This window comes from Sciurus carolinensis, chromosome 16 (genome assembly GCF_902686445.1).
Source record: "Sciurus carolinensis chromosome 16, mSciCar1.2, whole genome shotgun sequence".
In the NCBI taxonomy this organism is placed as follows: domain Eukaryota; kingdom Metazoa; phylum Chordata; class Mammalia; order Rodentia; family Sciuridae; genus Sciurus; species Sciurus carolinensis.
The window spans coordinates 8,228,624-8,241,134 of NC_062228.1; the positions used below are offsets into that span (position 1 = coordinate 8,228,624).

The 12,511-nt window shown below is 51.9% G+C and overlaps 1 protein-coding gene and 1 long non-coding RNA gene across 2 annotated transcripts in view; one reads left to right on the forward strand and one right to left on the reverse strand.

Annotated features, from left to right (window-relative positions):
• The window catches only part of Wwox (WW domain containing oxidoreductase), an 889,380-nt gene that overhangs the window by 349,162 nt on the left and 527,707 nt on the right, over positions 1–12,511 (reverse strand). The window lies entirely within an intron of this gene.
• LOC124966318 (uncharacterized) lies at positions 7,898–9,655 on the forward strand. The gene is made up of 3 exons (XR_007105323.1): positions 7,898–8,024; positions 8,747–9,264; positions 9,430–9,655. It is a non-coding gene; the product is annotated as an uncharacterized LOC124966318 (long non-coding RNA).

Sequence of the window (12,511 nt, forward strand, 5' to 3'; positions counted from 1 at the left end):
TGTATTGTAACCAGATGCTGGGTTCAGAGAAAGGCATGGAAATGGTCTGAGAGATGGCAGATCTATGTCTGAATAAGTCAAAAGAGCCTTTCTAATAGGTAGGCATCGAAAAGTTCTGGGGAGAAAAGAGCTTTGGATCACTGTTTAGTTGACAATGTTTATCCCTTTCTTAGTGGGACATAAAATAACAGCCATCTTATAATTGTACCATATGGTCGTAAAGCACAGCACATACGGCCTTTGTGATACCACAATAACGCTGTCAAGACACCTTAAATGGCGAAAGTCGTACGACCACAATTGAAAAAATTCAACATGAAGTAAAATGGGATATAGAAAGGACTAGAAAAGGAAGGAAGGAAGGAAGGAAGGAAGGAAGGAAGGAAGGAAGGAAGGGAGGGAAGGAAGGGAGGGAGGGAGTAAGGAGGGAGGAAGGGAAGAAGGAAGGAGGGAGGAGGAATAGTGCAGGTCCATGGGGCACCCTTGCTAACTGCTGGAGAGAAGGGGAAGCATTAATCCTCTTGGACCAGCGTGGGCAGACTCCCCCACCCCTGGGGGCACAGGATGAGGAGGGAGCTGCACCCTCTCTTCTCAACCGCCAGAGGGAAAGTCCAGTGGGGCAGCCGAGGCTGCGGCAAAGAAGCGCGCACAGAAGGGAAGGGAGGGGCGGCAGAAGGATGCAGAGAAGGCACTGGAGGAGAGGAGGGAAGCAGAGAGGGCGGGCCGAGTGAGCAAAGGGGAGAGGAAGCCCGGGTCAAGGTCAAGAAGGCCGAAGAGGGAAGTGGAAACGGGCGAGGGTGACGGGGGACATCTGCCAGTCCCCACCCCTTTCAAAAAATGAGAGCCATAGTAAGACGGAGTTCGCAGAAGCGCAGGGGTGGGTCCGAGGACAGGGCTGGGAACCAGGAGCTTGCCCTCAAGCCTCGGCCCCAGGTTACATGAAGGACAAGGACATGCAGCATTCGCCACGTGGGAGGAGTCGAAGCGTCTCCCAGGTGAACAGCCGGGACGCTGTGGAGCACGAGGAGCGCCGAGCGCCTGCTACCTGCTGAAGCTCTCCAGCCTCACCACCACGCAGTCACCTGACTTCTCTTTAGAAGACCAAGAGCATCTTTGTAAAGACCAAGAGCTTTGGACGGTCGGTCATAAGGGAAGACATGAAGCACTAAGTCGTTGCTCCCGGAGGGCCTGGCCATCGGCCCCTGGCAGCGCTAGGCCATGACCTGCAGCAGCTCTTGGATGCACGGGGCCTCCCCAGGGAGGACGGTGGGTGGCAGAGGTGGGGGAGAAGCAGGACAAGGGGTCCCGGCGCACACAGCAGGGCGGCCTGCATACGTCCGAGACCCGCGGCCTGTCCTCCCAGCTCCTCTTTCCTGTCCTTACAGCTCTCAAATGCTGAGATGCAGAATTTCTGAAACGGCTCTCCTGACGGCCGAGCGCCCATTGGCCGGCTGACATGAAGGGGTCCTGGGCACAGGGGTGGGGCACAAGCCAGGATCCCAACAGGCCCCACAGCGCCTGGGTGGTGACGATCCTGTCACTTCCTGCCCTGATGCACCTTTCAGAAAGGACGAGCTGGTTTGGCTCAGGAATGTCAGAGCATCACTTAGGACGCTTTGCTCCTCTGGAGGCTGGCGAGGAACCTGGGCTTCCCTGCGGCAGGTCCAGTCTCCGGCCTGGCCCTGGGGCTCTGGGTGACAGTGACGTCATCTGCACACGCCCTTGCTACTCTCTGACCTCTTGAGCCCCAAGGCAGCCAGACAGAGCTTTCGAAAACACCACTGGGCCCCTCGGTCCCCTGCTTGAAACCCTTCCGTGGCTTCCTTTCTCCCTGAGAATAAAATCCTAGCTGGAATCCACCGACACGCCCCAAGCCACTTCAGCCACACAGGCCACTTTTGTGCTCTGTCCCATCGAGAGGCCAGGTTCTTTTCTGCCTCTGGGACTCTGCCTGGAATGTGCCCCCCACTCAGCCCTTCCAGTCGCAGGCTGGTTTCCACTCCTCAGATCCGAGGTCACCCTTGGCGGCCCTGGGCTCCCTCCCCTGCGCCTGCTTCCACACGCCTGACTTCTTATTGCGCTCGGTTTCTATCTGATCCTGTGTGTGCATCGCTTCTTGTCCTCCTCCCCGTGGCCGCGCAAAGCCCCTTAAGACAGGGGCCTTTTTGTTTTTGACTCTTATGAACTTCTTCCAGCATCCAGCATGACATCCACGGGTCGAGAGCTCAGGAGTCGATCAGCCAGTGCGTCAGCTCACGAGTGAGCAGACAGGGCCTTCCCGGGCTGGAGAAGACAAGTGCTGTCTGGGTCCTCCTCCCTGCCCAGCCTCCAGAGGTGGGAGGAGGCTGTTGGGGGTGTCTTGTCTTGGGAAGAGAATCCCCAGAGTCCCCTTCCAGAGAGGAGAGGCAGAAAAGAAGAACCTTACTCCAGGCTGCAGGACCCCAGGGGGCTGCCAGGGGCTTGGAGTACCTGGAACCCTGGTCCTACCATCCATTAATTTCAACTAAAACAAAATCACAAAACGAAGAAACAAAATCTGCACGTGGAGTTTCCAGAGGACACTGCCGCTCACGGTGTTCCAGAGATGCTGGTGCTGACGTGTGGTTGGCTAGAAGAAGCCTGGTTCAGTGGCTCCCCGTCACTGCTTTGTGCCTGCAACCCCTGGCCTGAGTTTTAAGCTGCCACGGGAGGTGCGGAGCTGCAAGGGACAATGCTACGCCACACAGTCCCAAAGGCCCCTCTCCTCCCTCTCCTGCCAGGGGGCCCACAGGGCGCACAGTGAGAACCACCTGGGGGAGAGCCCACCTCGGTCCCCTGCTTGGCCTGACACATCTGGCCAAGAGAACAAGCTCCTGAATCCGACCGAGGACCTGGGGTCCTGGTTCCACTCACGAGCCGTGTGAGCGGGGGCCAGCTGCTGACATTCTCTGAGCTGCGGGCTCCTCCCTCCTGAGGTGGAGATTAAAGCGCATGGCATTTGCGGAGTTGCGGGGCTCAGGTGATCTGTACCGAGTCTTCGACAGAGGAGCCAGACAGCGCCGGCCACCCCGGGGCAGCAGCAGAGCCCATTTCTGGGCCTTAACATCTCATTTTAAAGAAACGAGACAGGGTGGATTCACAGTCGCGTTTCCGGTGGCGGGGTACGGGGGAGATCATTTCAGGGGATGCTGTGAATCCCTTCCGGCTGTCACGTTCCAGCAGAAGGTTGAGTTCGTTGCTTTAATTCAGACCCGTCGAACCCCCGAAATAGCTGGAGAGGTGAAGGAGGATTTGGAACGAATCAAACAGGTCACTGCCAAGCGGGGGGCGGGAGGGTGTCACCATGTCCCTGTCGAGTGCCACCTGGCGGGAAACAGCACACTGCAGGGTCAACGTGGGTGTTTCCTGGAAGAGCTGACCTGGAGCTGAGAAGGACGCCAGGGGTGTGCCGGCCGGGGACAGGGCTCCCTTCCCAGGCACAGGATGGAATGGCTCAGGGCTGTGGACAGCAACGCAGTCCGTCACAGGTTTCTCGGGAGACCCATCTGCAAGCCTCCCGGCCAACACGAAAGCAGGCGGGGGGGCCATGAGCCGGTCCCCTTTCCCTCCTGAGAAAGCACGGCGGAGAAGCCACCAAGCGAAACGGCCCTGAGGCCACGCCTTGAATTTCATACCTTGAATTTCTATTGCGTCGGTCTTCTGAGAAGCGAGGAACACTCACCCCCCTTGTGAAATGACTTGGCCCGTCCGCACAGTCATACCGAGACCAGGATTAGAGCATGGGCATGTGACACCCTGGTCAACAACGCAGGTGGCAATCGCCCCGAGATCCGGCCTGATGTAAATACTGGCATATTCATTAGCCTGTGGTCTTGCTGTCACCCCGTTCCTCCCCGAGAGAGAAGCCGGTGACGTGAAACCAGCCTCCATCCCGTGTGTCCCTGGTTACCAATCACTGAGTGTTGAAAGGGACCTGGCGGAGGAGACGAGGACGTTAGACGATAAACCAAGAAACAGGTGGCCCGGTGTGGCCGGGGCACCAGCTTGGCTCCATTTAACTGTAAACCTAAGCTGGGGCCTGGAGGGACGGTGGCCCACTTGAATCCCAGGCTTCACTGAGAGGCCTCTGGACTGTCCAGGCACCAGGGCTTTCTCGCCTGCAGCTGCCCCTCCTCTCAGTACCGGCAGCCCCCGCCCCCGACGGCCAGGGCTCTGGAGGAGCCGGCGCCGCGTCTGCATTTGCAGTGCCCACACTGTGCGCCCCAACACGACGGCCACGAGGGAAATCTATTTAAATTATTTAATTTGAATGAAATTGAATTAGGCGGTCGGTCCCTTGGTCACACTAGCCACATTTCATGCACTCAGTGGCTACGTGTGACTGTGGCACCGGGTAGTCAGAGAGTCATTTCCAGAAGGCACCTCGATTCCTCACAGCAAGTCCTGCTGGGCCGCGTGGACACACGGAGGCAGAGTCAAGGTCAATGTCAACGGTGCAAATGGGGATGGAGGGGAGGGAGGGAGAGCAACCGCCTGTCAGAAGCAGAATCTGCAAACAAGATTCTTAGAGCAGGAAGTCGGAAACTTTCCTGACGAGAACTTCATTCTGCATTGTCCTTATTGTCTTCAAATTTATCTTAAAATTTCATGTAAGGGTTGAAAAGATACACGCTGTATAAAAGCAGGGCTTGGGGGCTACCCGTGCCGTTGACCTGAGACCGATGCACTCCATGGGATCGCGCCTCTCTGCCTGGCACACACTGCTGGTGCCACAGAGGCCTCGGGGTCAGGTTTCCCGGACACCCGATGCCAAGCCCTGTTTGCGGATCACGATATTTAGTCTCAACGTTTAATTCTCACCATATCTACTTGAATTCCCAGCACACAGATGAGGAAACTGAAGAGCAGAGGCATGGATGGGCCCACATCAGAGTGAGCAAGTGTCAGAGACAAGAACAGGGGCCAGAGGCCTGGCCCGAGATGCCACGGTCCTGGCCGCTCTGCTTGGGAAGATCTAGAGAAGACCTAGAAGGAAGCACTCTGGAAGCTCTGGATCATTCCATTGAACCAGGCTGTGTATCCCCCTCCCTGCCCTTTGCTCCCCTCATGTCTGGTGAGTTTGGAGGCTGGATTGAGGTTTTCTGAGGTAGTGGCCATGGTGTCCTTCTGTAGGCCAAAGACTACCCGGGGGGACTATTGGGACAGCTGAGTCCTGCAGAGAAAAGTAAACAGGAAGCCAGTCGGCATCATCACATGGCCCTGTGTTAGAGTGCCGAGGGCCACACACTGACCTTGACTCTGAAGGACTCGGGCTCCTGAAGAGGCTCATGGTATTAGAGTTGCCAATGTCCAACAAGACAATGCTAAAAGAGAGGATCACATCCGCTTGTGGTTCAGGAGAAAGCAGGGACCAACGCCAACGCTCCACTGGCCAAAGGAAACAAAAGGTAGAAAGAAACGCAGAGGAAAAATAAAACTGCCGGGGTGCCTTGTACAATGACACCCCCATTCGGTGGGCCCCTGCTCCCTGTGGGAAGCAGAGCTGCTACCACACTGCTAAGGGTCGTGTCCAGTGCAGAAGGAAGACATCTGCATCCAAGTGGAGCAGGGTGGGGGGCATGCTCTCCCCAGCCGCAGAAGGGCTGAGTGGTCTAGGCGCCGCGGTGGCTTCTCTGTTCCAACTGGAGATGAGGAATGGGGCTGAGAATTTCAGTTCTTGGAAGAGACAAGCTGCAAAAGAACATCATTTTGTTCAAAAGTCAGGCCCCCACTTCACTCCTCAAAAAGTTGCCCCAAAACTACAGGGGTGGGGTGGGGTGGGGTGGGTGCGACTCTCAAGGGCTTTGCCGTGAATAGTCAAAACACTCGTAGCGGCAAACCCATGAGATATTTTTGTTTCATGTTATTATTAGCGAGAGCTGAATATAGTTCTGATAATCTTTCAGTTCAATGAACAGGCAGAAGAGAGAGGAGCCAGGGAAGCAGAGGAATTGAGGTATTTCAGGAACCAGAACCTTCTAAAAATACGAATGTGCTTCATGGCAGGCGTGGCGGGCCGGGTCTTCTGTTCTCTGAAGCCTGACGTGGTTGCCTTCCCCATCAGCCATCAGGCTGGAGGTCTCCCTCTGTCTACCCACCTCCACTCTCTTCCCGGTCTCACCCGGAACCCCCCGCCCGTGCAAACCGGATACAGTAGGCTTGTGGGACCCCTGGATGTGTGGATGGCTTCGGGCTTCCTGAGCTTGTTCAGGCGCCCGCCTCTTTCTGCAAAGCCCTTTCCTGGCATCTTCAGATGCGGCCGGCCACCTAGATGAAATGTTCCCTGCCTCCCCATGCTGAGCGCACTGCTCTCTTTGGGCCCTGCTCCTCGGACCTCTATAACACACGACCCCGTACTCTCTTTGGTTGTACGTGACTCTTTCCCCCACCTCAAGACCATGAATGCTATGGGCAAAGGTGACATTCGGTTTATCTTTGTACTCAGTTGTAAATATTTGCCAAATGAGGAAACAGATCTCTTGGATGTCCATGGGATAGGAAGAACAGAGGATCTCCGGGGTGCACCGCACAGTCCAGAACCATGCAAAGTGCCAGGGATTGCCTCTATCGCATGCGCACACGTGTCTTCCAAGGAGCCAGCCACAGGAGTAACGGGGTGGCAACGCAGATTCTAACGTCTTTCCTAAGTCTCCGGACCTTTGCCCACAAGGCCCTTGTATGGCTTCCTCCAAGGAACAGGAAAACATTAAGAAAGGTGTGCACACCAATATATCCACCCATGTGCCATTCCAAATAATTGGAAAGGATCTCGCTTCAGCTTTCAGAATCCTATTTTCAAATTCCATTAAAGGCTTGGGTAAAATGTGTTAAATTCAAACGGTGGTTCTTCCATAAAGTATGTGAAGTACGCCAACAAAGGTGGAGTATAGTAATTATTTTGCAGCCAAGCTTGCTGTTCATAATTCACATGCAAAGTACTGACTGATCCCAATTAGCTCAGACTTGTCTTGCTCTTCTTTGTGTGCTGCTTCCTGCCCACCTTCCTGGGACTCCTCCTTTTGGGTTATTTGTTCAGACTTCAGCTCCAGACACACCACTGTGATTTCCTTTTTAATAAACACTATCCAGTGAGGAGCGGGAAACAATGAGCGGCACCTGCACTCTATTATAACTTCTCATTCCACCCACAAGCGCGGAGCTATGAATAAGTGAGAACCACCAGCCTAAGAATAGTAACAGCGTTTTCCCATAAACACAGCATCATAAAACCTCAGCTAACATGAAGGACAGAGTACCCCTGCCCCACAGTTCCAAACATGGCAGGAATGTCACGGAGAGAGCCAAATGTCTGCCGTCTGTCTGTGGCTAATGACTTAGCTCTGGGTGGGACCATGGACAGTATTCTCCGTGCTAGGAAACAGCTGGACATTCCTGCAGTCTTAGGAATGGGGAGTGCTAATTAACGACAGTTCAGGAGCTTGATGGAGAGGGTGGGGCCAGTGGAAGACCCTGTCCTCCCCGGTTACAGGAGGGCTGAGCAGTGTCCAGGCAGTCGGGAGTTGCAGAGGAGAGAACATTGGCATGGAATCAGAAAAGAGGCCACGGGGCTCCATCTTATTCAGATAACGAATACCTACCCAGTGCCTGCTCTATACGCAGGGGCTACTGTAGGTGGTGAGGTTCTGGGAACAGGACAGTCCCCAGCCCTCAAGGAGTTTACAATCTGGCCGCTCACAAACAGTACCACCTGCGGTGGCCGAGTCTCTGCTTCCTTCCCACCTGGGCATGGCCCCAAGGCACACCTGAGTCCCAGCTGCCCGGAGCCCAGAATGAGCAGGTAGTAGCCATGGGATGACAAGAGTCACCACGCTTTTTTATGTGTGTCCTTAATTTTCCTCCCAAGTGTTTATTACCCACCCAGGGAAAGAGAGTAACCTCCCAGTGGAGGACCCAGCACACATGACCCTCACCAAGTGACCAAGACGAGCACTTCCTGAGAGAAGACGCACGCACGCCGCTAGTCCCTGATGAGATGCCCACAGAAGGTAACACCAGTGTCCTGTGTGCGCTGCTCCATCCTCAAACGCACGCCCCGCACTGCGGTCAAACGTATACGACACACGATTGTCATTGTAACCATTTTTAAGTACATAATGCAGAGGTATTGATCACCTTCATGATGTTGTGCAACCAGCACTATTTCCACGCTCGCCACCACCCCAGACAGAACAGTGACCACTGTGAGCATGTATTCACACTGGACCCAGCAGGTCTTTGGCCTCAGTGGGGGTTGGGGGTTGGTGGCTGGGGTGTGGGTGGGGGTTAGAGGTTGGGGATTGAGGGTTAGGAGTTGGAGACCCGATGGCTATAGCAGCTTCAGACCTCCTCGTGTGCTACCCCGCCAATCCAAACAGCATCCTTTGGAGAGATAAATCAGTTCTGGAAACTTCCATGCTGAAGGCTCTCCAGAAGGATTCCCACCTCTTTTAACATGCGTGCTCTGGCCAAATGCTGGTTTCCAGCCAGCCTCCCATCCCTTTGCCCACATCCTGTGCTGGAGCGGCTTCTTCGCTAGTCTTCAAGCATGCCATGCCAGCTCTGACCTCGGGGTCTTTGATCTGCTGTTCTCTCTGCCTGGAGGGCTCTACCACCAGCAAGTACTTTCTCCATGTCTCTGTTCAAATGCTACCTTTCCAGGGGGGCCTCCTTCTATCAAACAGCAGCCCTGACACTTTGAGCCCTTCTTTCTTTCTGCTTATTTCCCCAGAACACTTATGGGCGTCTGTCCTAGCCATCAACAGACTACCTCTCAGAGGGAGATCCAGCTGCACTGCCCTGCTTGGGACGAACAGCAAGTCCCCTTTGCCAGCTGGCACCATGTCAAGCTCTGCCAGTAGAGGGCACTGGAGGGACACGGGAGGCCTCGGGTTCTGGTGAGGAGCTCCCTGTGAGGCACCACCCTGTGGGCAGCCTCCTCCTTCTCCCAGAGGGAAACTCAGCACACTGCCCCACCTGGGTATTTCCGGAGGCTTCCGGGGTAGGACACCTCCCACAGATATCCGTCCCAGGCACTGCGATGAGTCCCACCTTAACGGGGTCTTGGTGAAAATTCTGCCATCCAGTGGACTATGGCCTGGTCTGGACTCAGTCACGGCAGACGTGACTCCTAACCTGTTCCCTCCTTGGGCACACTGCCAGAGCCCTCGAGGCAGTGGCTGCTCCCAAATCCGCATTCCTGAACTGTCGAGAGCTCTTCGCCTCCTAGAAACTGATACCCTACTATAGGTAATAATTCTTAATATTAATATTAAACTTTGCCTGTTAAAATTACTGTGATTTTCTGTCTTCCTCACTGGATCCTGACTGATATTTTAGAAAGAAAGAAATAGGGGGATTTCAGTGGGACAACTGTGTTTGTTAATTGCACCTATCTTATTCCATCCCTCCCAGAATGCAAGTAAGGACTCGGCTTTCTTTGCTACTAACCCCAATGGAAGGAACCTGCTCCGTGTGTAATCGGCACTGGAGAATCTTTGCAGGTAAGCAGGAAGGAATGAAGAGAGGAAGACACACAGGAACCAAGGAGGGAAAACAGAGAAATAGGGACAAGAGTTGATGGAGGTAGGATGGATGGATGGATGGGTGGATGGATGGATGGAAGGTGACCTCCCAACTCCCAGGTGGTAATGATGTGGTAAGTACTCATAAAATAGTAATTCATTAATGTCTTTGTAGCCCTTATGAAACTTGTATTCGACCTTTGCATTCTTCTACCAATTGTCCAGAGTATCAGAATACTTCACTGTCAAATGCCAGAGCCTAAGAACAGGTGCTAGTCCTGTGATTTTATTAGGGAAGAAGGAAGGAAGGAAGGAAGGAAGGAAGGAAGGAAGGGTGTAGCAGAAACTGAAAGAGGAAAGTAGTTTTGGTTTTCAGATGTTTGTATTTATTCTGATGATTTAAAAAAAAAAAAAAGCCAAAAAACAAACTAACAACAACAACAACAAAAACACTGAATGGAAGCAACCTACCTGCCTCCACTGTCCATGGTGCAGAATTGCCGCCATGGACGGGCCGTGATGGATCACGCTCCCTTTCTCTGATTGGAAAGACCTGTCAGGGTCGGCACCTGATTTCTAGTGGGGATATTCACTTTCTCACCCTGCAGAAAGGCCTGCCAGCAAGCTGGAAAATGAGCAGTTCAAGAAAGCATAAAACACCTCTGATAACTGAAATGCTCCATAATTAGAGTATCAAACTGCGCTCGAATCTACTCAGTTAATTTCACAACCTCAGAAAATTATAAAGAAAAACTCTTCGGAGATGAGGTGGCTCTAAAGGATTTACTTCTTTGTTTTTGACTTCTCCCTCCTTTTTGGCTTGCTTGAGATCTCATCCTCCTCTGACTTTAAACCACTCGTTTAGAACCATACTTGCCATACTTGCTGACTTACAAAATAAACCGGAGAGAAAACTGCAAAATCCCAAAGCCAAGAATCACAATTACCTAGTAAAACACATAATAAGGATATAAATGCCGCTAATGAAAGAGCACAGGGCATGTAACACCAACCTCCCCGACGTAAATAACAACTGTCTATTTCAATTACTGTTTTCTTTTGACCTCAAATTCTAAACAGCACCAGAAGAAATTAGCACAGTTAAGACTCATGGTGCTGGAACGTAGCCACGCACCAAAAGGAAACCAGAAAAAAAGGCTTCTGAGTGTCAACGATGGACTCGACTTTCTCCAAAGGAAGATGTGCAAGAGGCCAATAAGCACATAAGGAGAAGCTCGACCTCGTTAGTCACGAGGGAAATGCAAACCAGTTCTACTTCAGAGCCACCAGCATGGCTAACTTGAAGAAAAAAAAAAAAAAAAGAAAATTAATCAGTGCTAAATAGAATGTGGAGAAATTGGAAATTGGTACCTTCACTGAGTGCTGGTAGGAATGCAGAATGATGCAGTCACTGTGGGAAAACAGTTGGGCAGTTCCTACAGAGGCGCGATCGTATGATTGTATGACCTGGCGATTTCACTCCCAGCTCTATTTCCAAAGGAACTGAAAGCAGAGATCTGAACAGGTATTTGTATAACAATGTTCTTAACGGCATGGTTCACACTAGCACAAAGCCAGAAGCAGTATCTGTAAGAGAATGAATGGACAAAGAGAAAGTGGTCTATACACACAATGAAAAATTATTGCACCCTAAAAAGGAATAAAATTTTGATGTATGCTGTAACATGGATAGGCCTCGAAAACCTCATGCTAAGTGAAATCAACCAGACCCAAAGGGACAAATAGTACGAATCTCCACTCGTGTGAGGTAACCAGAATAGGCAAATTCACTGAAATAGAAAGCAGAAGAGAGGTTATCAGGGATCTGGTGGTAGGGGAGAGGGAGCTGTTTAGTGGGTACAGAGTATATGTCAAGGATGATGAAAAAGCTTTAAATATACAGTATTCCCCCCTTATCAATTGGTGGACATATTCCAAAATCCCAACAGATGCCTGAAACCATAGATAACGCCAAACTCTATATGCAGGCACTGCAGTACCCTGACAATTCATCTGATAATCAAGATGGCTACTAAATGGCTAATGGAATGGAACTGCTGGACCAAGGGGTGATTCATGTTCTGGGTTACACAGAGTGGGATGGCGAGTAAGTTCCTCATACTACTCAAAATGGCATGCGATTTAAAACTTATGAGTTGCTTATTTTTGGTGTCTTTCATTTAGTATTTTTAGATCACAGTTGACCATGGGTAACTGACACCATGCAACACAAAACTGTAAATAAGGAGGAGCTCCTGCAGAGAGTGTGAAGGTGATTCACTGTGAATGCATTAAATGCCACCGAACTGTACACTTTCAAGTGGTTAAAACGATAAATGTTATTTACATATTTTAACGGCATGTATTTCAACACACACACACACAATGGATGCCACACAAACCAAGCACTACAACCCACAGGACATCCTGACAGGCCCTTATTGTCAGGCTACAAGTCTCTTTGGACCTCTTCTTCCTGTCCCACCCCCTTTGAAACTGATCATGGCACTTTGTGCCTAAACTCTCTTAACCTTTTCTGAGCAGTCCTGTGGCACTCCAACTGGATTTACTGAACACAGCCATACTTTAGTCACAGTGATTGGAACCCTGATCACCCTCACTTCTTGCAACCAACACACCCCCGCCTCAGGTAATTTTCAACCTCCTTTACGCCCCTCAGATCTAGGCTGTGCTCCCCATTTCTTTGGACCTACCATTCAGGATAGGACATAGTCTTCTGCAGGGGTGATTTTGGCCCTATAAACCACGCGCCCTCAGGAGGTAGGTGCTAGAATTGCCATTATTTTGCCGATGGGGAAACTGATACCTAGAGAGCCTCGAGCAAGTCCAAGGTTATTATAGAGCATATGGAAGAGCCAGGAATGGGAACTAGGCAGCAAACTCCCAACCCGCCTTGCTCACTGTGCATGAGTGAGTAAACAGATGTTGGTTGGAAGGAGGAATGCCAACAC